A 14,168-nucleotide genomic window follows, 5' to 3' on the forward strand; every position below is an offset into this window, starting at 1 on the left:
AAATATACATTGAAAGTAAAAGAAAAGAAAAAAATTGAAAATATTTTTGTATATATTTTTGTTATTGTTATGTTTTTCATGAATTCTTATCAAATATATAATAAAGATAATTCAACACTTATAATCATGAGTTCAAATGAATTTAATGAAATTTCTCAATATCAAAACATCACTAAATTTATAATTATCAGTGAAAATATTTATTCAATTCCAAGTAATGCATTTTCAGGATGGCATTCAGTTGTTTCAGTTAATTTTGGTAATTCAGTCACATATATTGGAGGTTATGTGTTTTCTTCATGTTTTAATTTAGAAAGGATTATAATTGGAGAAAATGTTACGACAATTGGTGGTGGAGCATTTTCAATGTGTTCATCAATCAAAAACATTACAATTCCAAATTCAGTTACAATAATTGGAAATTCAGCATTTTCATCATGTTCTAATTTAAGGATATTAACACTTGGATATGGAATCAGAGAAATTGGAGGTTCGGCATTTGGGAATTGTTATCATCTTGAATGCATTTATTATTATGGATATTCAGAACCTGATATTGGTTTAAGTGCATTTTATAATGTATCAACAAGTGTTATCACATATTCAACATACAAAGACAAACAATTTGGACAATTAGAAGTTATTAGCGAATCGGCAGAAGGAATATGCGAACCACTTCCAACACACTCGTTTAGTCAATCGAATACATTTTCTAATTCGAATACATTTACTAATTCAAATTCATTAACTCAATCAATTGCAACAATGAATTCAATTGCATTTACAGTGTTAAATTCATTTTCTGAGTACATAAGTGCAGTATCGAAATCTTTTTCATATTTATTGACTTATACTTTATCAATTACCCATTCATTAACGATCTATGAAACAAAAACAAAATCATTTTCTTTACATATAGTTAATTCATCATCTTCATATATTGAAACGGAATTAGTTTATTATAATTACACAATTGTTATTTACACAACATATTACAATTATTACTCGAATTTCTTTACAATGTTTTATACAAATAATTCGCAAACGAATGATAATAAAACGACAATTATCATTGTAATTGTTTGTGTTATTGTTGTAATCATTATCATAGTTATATTACTTATTATGTTATTAATTCGTATTCGTAATAAAAAGGAAATAAATGAAAACGAAAACTCAGAACACAACGAAAATGAAACAGTAAATACATTTACAACGGGAATAAACATATCAAATATTGAAGAAGATCCATTTGCAGATGATTTTAAAGAAGATAAATTTATTGAACAAATATAATTTTTAAATATCAAATGCTTTGTGTTTAATATCAAATTTTTTAAGATCTTTTCCACCTTTCATTCTTTTATCAAATTAGATTAAAATAATTTAAAAACATATTTTATAATTTATTAAACATTTGTGATTGGATGTATTTCAATAATTGGTCTTCTAACTACTTTCGACATCTCATTTCACGTCATCGAAAACATTTTTTAATATAAACTCCAACAATTTCTTTACTTTCAATTGTTGTTCATTAAACTTTTCGACATTTACTTTCCAATTACAATTATTTTCATCGATTTCTTCACACACCTCTTCCCAAAACGCCAAAAAAGCAGCACATCCATTACAGTCTTTAACATCGAACTTCATAACAAATGATTTATCTTTACCATAAAACTCACCATTTAGACCAAACACATCAATGAACTCAACATCTCTCAACAATTCCTTTTTCATATTAAACAAATCAAAAAAATAATTTGTGTTTTCATATGTGATTAAATATGAACAATCACTTATAACATACTCAAAAAAGTCTAATAAATTTATTGTCTCATTACACTCAACAAATGGTTCAAATGAAGAAATTTTAAAATTTAAATATTCGAAATTATCAATGATATAATGAACAGATAAAAAACCAAATGCTGACGATATTAATGTTGGAAGTATTATGACATTAGTGACAAATGGTTCAAATGATGTCGGATCGTTATAGCATTGGAAAATTTGTTCTCCAATTCGAGCCAAAAGCTTAGCAGAGACTTTAAAATCTTCGTCGGTGAGAAGCTGTTTGGGCAAAATTGGAAGTGTTTCATTTTGGATAAGTGATGTGAAATAATTGATTATTCCATCTAATTATTGTTGAATCCCTGGACGTTGAATGTGAAGAAAATCTAATATAAGATGGACATAGTTCAAATAAAAGTCTGTAAAATTGGAAAATGAAATTGATAACTTTTTGGAATCAAAAATGAAAATGAAATTTTGATTAAGTGTGTTAACTGCAATAAGCTCTTGAAGTAGTTGTTCTGTAATAAGTGATAAATATGTATATTTGACGGAATTACGTGGACCAACAATTACATCTTTGAAATGATAAGAAACACATCCTGGAGTAATTATACGGCGTTTTGATACATTGGCTGTACGCGCGTCATAAGATCTGGATAAAGTGTAAGTTTGTCTTTGTTAATTTTGGGAAAATGTGATAACAAATTTTGAAATGTAAATTGATGTTGATGCTTTTCTTCAAGCTTAGCTTTTTTTGTAAAATGATATTGTTTTAGAATAGAACAGATGTTATTTTGATCATGTACTTTCTTTTTTTACCAACTTGAACACCAACGACCGTTTATTAATACGAGTCAACCGTTAAGACGCGAGGAACAAATTTAAAAAATTTAATCCAATCCCCAATGTGCACACCAAGCAATGATGAATTTACCGCTAAGATAATACTTATTGGAGATCCGCGAGTTGGAAAAACTTCTCTTTGTAATAGGTATTTTAATTCCACTTTCAATGAAAATCAGTCTGTTACATTTCCAAGACAAGATTTTAAGTGCGAAAGACAATATGATTTAGGCGTTGTTACCATGAATGTATGGGACACTGCAGGACAAGAAGATTTTAAGAGTGTTGTTCCTTTATATTTTAAAAATTCTTCAGCTGGCATATGCGTTTTTGATATCAACAACGAAGAATCTTTTGAAAACATCAAAGAAAGAATCAATGAATTTTTACACGTTACCAAAAGTTCTAATAATTTTAAAGTACCAATCATTTTTCTTGTAGGGAATAAAAATGATTTGAACGAATGGAAAGCAAAAGAATCTCTAGTAAACAAAGCAGAGCAATATGCGAGAAATCAAAATGCTCAATTCATATTAACTTCAGCAAAAACAGGCGAAAATGTTGATCAATTATTTCAAAGTGTATTTGATGAAGTTTACGCTCAAAAGAAAATATGCACACCTGATGGTGTAGCTCTTAACCCAGATGTACCACCAAAAAAAGGTTGTTGTGATTAATTCTTATCAATAAAATTAAACCTAAATAAATATTTTTTTGTCTTATAAAAATTTATTACACAACCGAGCATAAAGAAGAGGAATTCAAACTGAGAAAAGAAACATATTTTGGTGAGTTTTTTGATTTCGATTAGATCACTATCATCATGTGGATAAAAATATGCCTTTAAATCGGAAAAAATAATAACTTTTGCTCAATTGTTAATATAAAATAAAAAAATGAATTTAGAAATTTACATTTTTCATTTTTCAGAACAAAAAAATTTATCATTTATTCAAATTTAATCTCTTTTTGACATTTTCCAAAATAAAACAATTAAAAAATAATAAAATTAATTGACTTTAACAAATGAAATTATTTGATATTTTGAATATATTAATATTAAAAAGAGAAAAAAATATTATTAAATTGAATTAGATCGAATTTTATATAATTGAATTGAAGTACCCCTCCTCAAGCAAAATATAATATATATTATTTCAGATTCATATCAATATTTATAAATACCTTCGTATAAACAATACTAGAATGTTAACATCACATTTCCAAGTAAATCTTTCAAAAAGTAAAAACAACCTTGCTTAACGATCAAATTAATCTATGGACTTTCCGGACGAGCCTTTTACTTTAATACTTCAAAATTGTGAATTAAAAAGCCAACAACCAAAGAGTGATCTCATAGATTTAATTACAGATATCCAATTTCCAAAAATTAAAAAAAATAAGATTTCCCGATTAAAACGGAAATTCGATAAAAGCAATTGTATAGGAAAATGTATTCAAAAAATTGGGTTCCATTTTCCTTTTTTTCCAGAAATTCTTAAAGAAATCAGCGAAACAGAAATTGATCAAACTAATGAGAATTGTATTTCATGTTTTTGTTTATACAGTTTTATTTCATGGTATTCTTATTTTGAAGCAACAGATGATCAAACGGATTTACTTTTAATGTTTAAAATACTATTAGATATTTCAGCATATTCATATAAAACCATTGCATTAGCTTCATTTAATTACGGATTTGCTCATATTCTTTCAACACAAGTACATATTAAAAATGAACATATTCATCTTATCACACGTTATTTCAAAGAAAACCCAAAAATTGATGAATCTTCATCAGTTTTATTAATCCAAGTAATTCCATATTTAATAGATGATGATTTATGCGTTAATATCTTTAAATTAATCACATATATTTCACAAAATAAATCATCTTTTTTTACTCCTACCATAGCTGATGTTATTATATCTTATTTAAAAGGTCCTATATTAGAATTTAACAAATATGCATTAAATTGTTTTGAGTGTGTATTTCCATACTCATCAAAAACCGATACGTCAATTTCAAAGGAGGTTCCTCAGAAAATATTTGAATTGATCTGTCAGGACCCCCCAATTGAGTGGCCTGAATTTAATTCACGTAAAAGTTTTCAAGTTAAACAACTTGAGCATATTGATGCCACATATGATTTTTTAAAGACTGAGACATTTAAAAACGGCGTTAAATTTGATTATGAATCGCCTAAAGTTGAAATTTATGGGAAATTATGTACAAACAAAATCCTTGGAATCATACTTAATATTATACATATTTTTAATGACAATGAATTATGTAATAAAGTATTTTTAGATTCATGTTTTAAGACAGCATCAGAGAATGAAAACTCGAAACATTTAGGCTTATTTTTCTGTTATATTTTATTTCTTTGTAAAAAGTTCATCAATAAATTCCATGATTATTCCATTGGTAAAATGTTATATACATCGATATTATTTAATCCTTTGATTACAATATTTAATAAAGATAATAACTTATCTATATATAGCTCAATGCGAAATCAAGCAATACAATGTATATTAGAAGAAGATTCCGAAGTATTTATCACATTCATCAAATATTTTTCTTCATATCCATTAATGATCTCTGAAATCTTTTCTAGGTTACAAATGTGGATTGATAATAAACATATTTCATTATTATTAAACTCTCGAATTAATAGAGCTATTTCAGAATCGATGATGTATTATCGAACATTAAACTTAAATCTTGATTATAATGTCGTATTAATCGAACAAACACGAGGTTATCAATTAAGTTATATTAAGAAATTATTAGAGAATCAAACAGCTTCAATTATATTATTTAATGATCGTAATTTTTTAGATTGTTTTTTCTTGTTAATATATGAACCAAAATTATATAATTTTGTATATGAAACAATACAAAGTTTTTTTAATAATAATTCACCTAAAGATTGTGTATCAGCAATATCAAAGATTTCATCGATTATATTAACATCATCAAAATATTTCATTAAAGATGATCGACATTTTAAGCTAATAATTAATATGATAACATTAATATCAACTTTAGAACATTCATATCCATTAATATCAGATGCATTATCAGCATTTCATATGATTATCTTTGATATATTAATGTCATTAAGTGGTTATACTGAAAAAGCAATAAAATTATTACGTGAATTAACAAAATGTTTAATCCAAAGTAATGATGCAATTATATTAACAAATGATAATACTTCTTTATTAGTTAAATGTATTCAAGGACTATATAAAGATAATCCACCTAAAGCTATGTATGAATTATTATTACAATTATTAAGAGGAGATTCTACGTCACCTCAAACGCCTGATTTCATTATGAAACAACCAAATTTATTACCAATGATATTTAAAGTATTTTATAAAACTCCTTTTTTAAATAATTTGTTTGAATTTGTTTCGAATTTATTAAATTTTTCTAAAACAAATTGTAAAAATTGTCATAAATATAAAGTTGATTTGTTTTTTATTGAAATGATTGAACAAATTAAAATAAAAAATGAAAAAGATCCACAAAAGATTAATCAATTTTTAAATTTATTTAAACAAATCGCTACAATTAAATCATCGCCATTTGTAGTAAAGAAATTTATTTCGTTATTAGCACCTGTAGAAGATAATAAAATATCAGAATATGAAATAAATTTTATTGATTCATTATATGAAATTATATCAGATGAATATTATAAATATAAATTGTCGTTGTTATTCGGTAACTTCGATATAATTGATTTAGATTTAATGACATCTTTAAAAGAAGGATTTTCAATTGTTTTTTGGATTTATCCTCATCGATTATATAAAGATGATAAAATAATGATATTTAAACTTACTTCTACTGATTTAAACATGTCGTTATATATTAAAAATGATAAATTAGTATTAATTAATGAGAAATCAATGTTAAATCCAACATTTTCTTTGTTACAAGATGTATGGCAATTAATTTCATTAACATTTGAAAATAGTCAAACAAATACATTTGTATCTATAAAAGTTAATGGAGAAGAAGAAAACAAATTTTCGATAACTAAATTTACATATAAAACTAATCGTTATTTCTTATCGATAGGTTCTACTACAAAGCCTAAAATAGCACAAGTTGAACTTGGTCAATTTTGGTTTACTAAGATATTAACTAATGAAAACTTAATACGAATTATACATTCTAAGCCATGTTTTGATGATTGTAGTGATATTCGTACATGTGTAACATTAATACCTAAAGACACACGAATTAATGTTGAACATGAATCATTTGTTAATTCATTAGTTAAAATTTGGAAATTAGATTTAATATTACCAATTTTAGTATTAAAAGATAATAATAAAATTTGGGATTATTCGACAATATTAATATCATTATTAATAAAATTATTATCTTATAATGAAGAAGCTCAAGAAGAATTTGTTGATTCGAAACATATATCAATAATTTCATATTTATTAACGACTTATGAAAGTGATAAATTAAATTATAAATTATATTTACAATTTTTCTCATTTTTCCAATTAATGACTTCAAAAAGATTACAAGAACAAATTCTATTATTCATATTAATTAATCCAGATATATGGATAACATCGAATGATCAATTACAAATAATTCAACATTGGGCTAATGTATTATTTCCTTATTATATCTCATCATTTAATTTATTTAATTTTTCATATTTTTTAAATTTGATTTTTATATATTATTGGAATGAAAATAATCAAATTATTATAAATAATAAATCAATTAATAATTATTTTGAGAAAATTTTATTAGATTTATCATTAAATTCATTTGAAAAAGAAGATTATTTATTATTAATTTCACAATCGATTTTAACAAATAATTTATTACAAAGTGAATTTTGTATAAAATTATTAAAAAAGATTTTCATTAATAATGAAAATGTTAAAATATTACAATCACAAGATATTTATTTATTATATAACTTAGTTAAATTAAATAACAATGAAATTTTAATTGATATAATTGATATAATTATTCATTCGAATAAATTAAAAATTATTAATAATAATTTGTTATTAGTATATTTAAATATTATTATGAATAATGTACAACCTAAAATATTAAAAAATACATTTTTCATACATATAAATGAATTAATGAAAGAAGGAATTCCCGAATTGTTAAATTTTAATTGTTTTTTTTGTATATATTATCCGGAATATATAATTCAATTAAATGAATCATTAAAAGATTCAAAGTTTTCATATAATATTAATGAGTTTTGGTATACATATTTAGTAATATTAATATTATCTTGTAAAAATATATTACAACAAACGAATTTATTATTGTTTTTATTAAAAGAAGTTAATGATAAATGGGTAAAATTGTTTAATTTCTTTGAATCGATTGGAGAATTAATTGATTATAATCCTGAACATGTACAAAGTTGTATATTAATAGAAATCTCAATTAAATTAAAAGAAGATCAACAATTTTATGATAATAATATTAAATCATTTATTAATATATGTATTAATTTCATCTTAAAACGTAAAAGTTATCAATTAAATATTTGTTTAATATCTGCATTTAATAATTCTCCTTTTGATGTTAATTATCCTTTACCTAAAGCTAATGAATTTAATTATAATTTATTCGTTGAAAATAAATTCTTTGAGAAAATATTAAACACGAAAATTAAAAATATTCATTATAAATTTGGTATTAGAATATCAAATAAAGGTGAATGGTTAGATCAAAAACAAGCGCATATATGTGCAATGATGATAATTAATGGGAAACTTGAAGAATATTATGATTATGTAATTATATTATGTTCATTATTAATGCATTTTGATAAATCTTATCAACAAATCTTTCAAAAGTTATATAAAAAAATATTAAAAAATTCTTCAACAAAATCATTTTATTATTTATATCATATTTATAACTCAATTGATAATGAAATTGTTAATACACATAATAAATTATGGAGAGAAATTAAGAAATTTATAAAAATAGAATATTTTGATATAATATATAAATTAAATAAAATTAATCAAAATTGGAAAACAATTTCAAATGTACAAAAATTACGTAAAAATATTTTACAAAGTAAATCTAATTCTCGACATTTATGGAATAATTTAATTTATGGACTTTCTTTAGATAAAGGTCCTTGGCAACCAGTAATATCACATAATAAGAACATCGTATTAAGTCGTGATAATATATTTTGCACCAACTTTTGTCCATTTAAAATTAAACATTATAAACCTAAAACTAATAATAATAATATTAATGAAGAAAATGATGAAAAAATACAAATTAATAATAATAGTAATAATGAAAAACGTACTATGGATTCATCAATCATTTGTTCAAATATACAATTATATAAATCAGGTAAAACTTATGATTGTATATTTATTTTATATAAGAAATTCATCGAATTATATAAACATGATAATAAAATCATTAAAATATTCATCAATTCAATACGTCATATATTTTTACGTACTCGTTTACATAAACTTACAGCAATTGAATTATTTTTAATTGATGGTAAATCATATTTCATTAACTTTAAAGATATAAATCCACAAATTGTTATTCAAAAGTTAGCGAACTTATGTCAAAAGACAGTTTTATCTATACAACAAAACACATTTTCAAGTTATTTCCAAAATTTACCACATAAAGATAATTGGATACAAGGGAAAATATCGAATTTCGAATATTTAATGATCTTAAACATAATGAGTGGACGAAGTTTCCAAGATTTAAGTCAATATCCAATTTTCCCATGGGTAATAACTGATTATAATTCGGATCAATTAGATTTGACTAATCCCAAAATTTATCGAGATTTAACTAAACCTATTGGAAGTATTAATGATGAAATATTAACACAATTAAAATCAACTTCAATAAATTCGATATTATATCATTCAGGACCAATGAATATATTTACTGTTCATAAAATCCTTTCAAGAATCGAACCATTTAAATCACAAATATTAAAACTAAATAACTCAAATGATATTAATAATACATTTAATTCTATTTCGGACTTATATGAATTAACTGTTAATAATATATCATCACAATTTTGTGAGTTGATTCCTGAGTTCTTTTTTATGCCGGAGTTTTTAACCGGATTTAAATTATATAATTATGAAATCTCTGATGTGATATTACCAAAATGGTCTAAGTCACCAATTGATTTTATATATTTACATCGGAAAGCTTTGGAATCGGATTATATCTCACAGAACTTAAATCATTGGATCGATTTAATCTTTGGGTATCAACAACGTGGGAAAGAATCAATCATCGCTAATAATACATATCCGACATATTTTTATGATACGAATACACAAAATAATAATGAAAATTTAACGACATTAGAATATATAGGGCAAATGCCACCACAAATGTTTAAGACACCACATCCACAACGAAATATATTAAAGAATGAAACAAAAGTTAAAAATGATTTTAATCTTTCGTTAAATATTAACTCCGAAATTTTATATGTTTTATGTGAAAATAATTTTCGGACTAAAGTTACATTATATATCATAACTAAAAACTCCGAAATTATTCCCAAAATAATTGATTTTAGTGATGACCAAAATTATATTATCACTGATAAATCGACGCGTAAATTAAACATTGATTTAACTAATATGAAATTTAATTCTAATTCGAGTTCGAATCATTTAATTATTATATATAATCAAAATAAAGCATATAAAATGAACACAATAAAAAATAAAGTGAAAGAAATTGAATTTAATCATCCGCAATTAATTAATGGAAATATTTCCGGAGATTATATCTCATTAACTGGTAATGATATGTCAACTTCGATCTATTTAATGAACATGTTAAAAAAGCCTTGTTTCCAATTACATTCTTATTTCGATGTTACTAACAGTTGTTGTCTTTCATGTAATTTTAAAGTTTTCATTAATGGTACTAAAGATGGAGTTTTAATTATAAGTTCAATAACAAATGGTGAAACTATAAAAGTAATTGAACTTGACGGAGGTATAGCTGAGAAAATATTAATTACGAATTCGTGGGGTTTCATTGTGACTTTTGTAAAGAAAAAAGGTTTAAACTTTGTATACGTGTATAATATTAATGGAATAGAAATTATTAAAAATAAAATAGAATTCGAACCGAATAAAATTGTAACTTGGACTTCCGAAAAAGGTTTCGATTACATAGGATGCACTGTAAAGGATAATAATAACGCTTTGTACGCGTTCGAGGCTTATTACGCTGAGCCTGTTTTGGTAAAAAAAGAAATCGGTAACGTGGAACCTGTGATGCTGGAATATCTAAGAGAAAGTGGTGGCTTCTTGATAGTCAAAGAAGACGGAACGGTACTCTTTGTTCGGTATGAAACTTAAATTAATAAATTGTTAATTATTGTTAATATTTTTCATTTTTGTTGGAATTAAATCAACAGATTGACTTAATGAAAATCTGGCTAAAAAAAACAAATAATTAATAATAGCACATTTTGGAAATAGGATCTTGTAGATTACTTTAACATCAACAATTTAAACTTATTTATAATTTGTAGAAAATTGTGCAAAAAATTACCCAAAATACTAAATTGGATTATAAAATTATATCTTTTTTTTATTGAAGATCTGTTCTCAACTATTCATTTGATGAATACCACATATTCTTGATGTGATTTCCCCATTTTGCAAAAAGTTTTTATAACAGGAAAATCCACTTTTTTAAAGCATACTTTCAGGTGCAATAAAAACCTCTGAATTCAGAGGTCCGATGACTGTTAAAAACGTTATTTACCCTCAAATTCTTTTTACGTTACAGAAAAGCAGTTATATTGAATAGTTTATTTATCATACGCGTATGAGCTCATAAATTCAATGTATAGCCGAACGGTCAGAATTTTGGCTCCTGATTTATAAATTGATGCTTTTTCACCTCCTTTTTATATCATCAATATATCCTTGGATTGTCCACTGTGATGAAACACTTGAGATTAAAAATGTAGAGGTTATCAGCCAAGATAATTATTCTTCATACAAAGGGACAGTCAAATATCTTGTTATTGGAGATGGTGTTTATACAATAGAAAAAAGTGCATTTTCTAAATGGCCTATATTAAATAAAATTACAATTGGTGATTCACTTATTGAAATCAAAAATAATGCTTTTTCTTATTGCTCTTCTTTAGAAGCTGTTATATTTTCTAATGGCAAAAATCTAACAACTATTGGCAATGATGTATTTATTTTTTGTAATAATCTTTCAGAGATTATTCTTCCAGAAAATTTAACAAATCTTGGATGTTGTGTTTTTTATGGGTGTTCTAACTTGAAGACTGCTTTTATTGGTAGTGGTGTTCAAAGCATTGAATCGACTCTTTTTTTTCATTGTACATCTTTAAAATCAGTAACAATTAATTGCAAACCATTAACAATTGGCCAAGGTGCATTTAACGGCTGCAATTCTTTGGAGAATATTACTATTCCAGACACTGTTCAAACCATTCAACCAAATGCATTTTATAAATGCTGGAAATTAGCCAATGTCATTTTTAACGAAAGTTGTTTAACTTCCATTGAATCTAATGCTTTTTATCACTGTTATGCATTAACCCGTTTTTATTTCCCAGATTCCATAAAATACATTGGTTCTTCATCATTTTATGAATGTTCTTTGGAAACAATTACATTTGGACGTAATTTAACAGCAATTTTTTCGAAAGCGTTTTATTATTGCGATAATTTATTTAACATTACTTTTCCAGAAGGACTTAAAACAATTGATGTTTCTGCTTTTTTATATTGTACAAAACTTACTGATATTAAACTTCCTAATTCATTAACTAAATTAGGTGAATATGCATTTTGTAAATGTTATAATCTGCAAACATTTGATACAGGAGATGGACTAACAAAAATAGAAAGAGAAGCATTTTCATATGCAAAATATGTTATACTTGGTAAAGGAATAACAACTATTGCATCCCACGCATTACAATCTTATAGCGCTTACACAATTGAACTTAGAGGTAATGTGACAAAGATAGAATCATATGCATTTGCTCAATGTTCAATGTTAAAATCTATTTCATTAGAACATATTGTTCATATTTCTGATTTTGCATTTTCGGGATGTTCTGGATTACGAACAATTACATTTGGAAATAATTTAACATATATTGGTCATTATTCATTTCAGTTTTGTGAATCATTAGAATCAATTAATTTAAGTACATTAACATCAATTACAAGTTATGCTTTTTATTATTGCGAATCATTAAAAACAGTTATATTTAATGATAACTTAACTGAGATTAAATCAGACGCATTTTATAAATGTTATAATTTAACAAATGTTAAGTTCCCTGAATCACTTATAACAATTGGTTCATATGCTTTTTGTTCTTGTTATTGTATATATGAAATATGTATACCTAAAAACGTTAATTATATTAGATATAATGCATTCTTTGATATGAAAAATTTACGTAAAGTTGAATTTATTTCAAGCCCACTTGAAATTGGTTCATCAGTATTCGAATCTTGTACAAGTTTGACTTCAATTGATTGGCCGAATTTATCATGTATTCCATTGGATGCATTTTGTCAGTGTTCTTCTTTAACATATATAAATATTCCAAATTCTGTTACTACAATTTTTTCAGGTGCATTTAGATACTGTAGAAGTTTAAATAATTTTACATTTCCTAACAATATTTCAGCTATAGGTTCCAAAGCATTTGAAAGTTGTCGTCAATTAAAAGAATTTATATTTCCGAAATCACTTACAGAAATCGGTCCAAATGCATTTCGATATTGTCATAATGTAAATGAGTTATTAATACCTATTAATGTAATTTCTATAGGTGAAGGTGCATTTAGTTCAATGAATAACTTAACGAAAATTAATATTACTTCGAAAATGAATTGTTCATTAGGAAAAGAATTGTTTTATAATGATCAAAAGTTACAAATTGTTATATTACCAAATTCTACATATATTCCATCAAATGCATTTGAATTATGTACTTCATTAATTAATATAAATATACCAATTCCAATAACTGAAATTTGTTCATATGCATTTTATAATTGTACAAATTTAACAAATATTAATTTACCTGAAACACTTTTAACGATAAGTAATAATGTATTTGAAGGTTGTTATAACATAAAAGAAATTATTTTACCAAATTCACTTTTAAATATAAGTAATAATGCATTTAAAGGATGTAAAAACTTAGAAAAAATTATTTTACCTGAATCACTTGAATCAATTGGTTCATATATATTTAATTCATGTGATAAAATCAATGAGATAACAATTCCTAATAAAGTTAATTTTGTAGCAAATGAAACATTTAAATCAATGGAACATTTAATTAAAGTTATTTTTACTTCAAAAGAAATTTCTACTTTTGGTAAAGAAGTATTTCAGAATTGTATTAACTTACAAACAGTTATATTACCAAATATAAGTTATATTCCAAGAGATA

Source organism: Histomonas meleagridis, assembly GCF_020186115.1.
Source record: "Histomonas meleagridis strain 2922-C6/04-10x chromosome Unknown contig_30, whole genome shotgun sequence".
Taxonomy (NCBI): Eukaryota; Parabasalia; order Tritrichomonadida; family Dientamoebidae; genus Histomonas; species Histomonas meleagridis.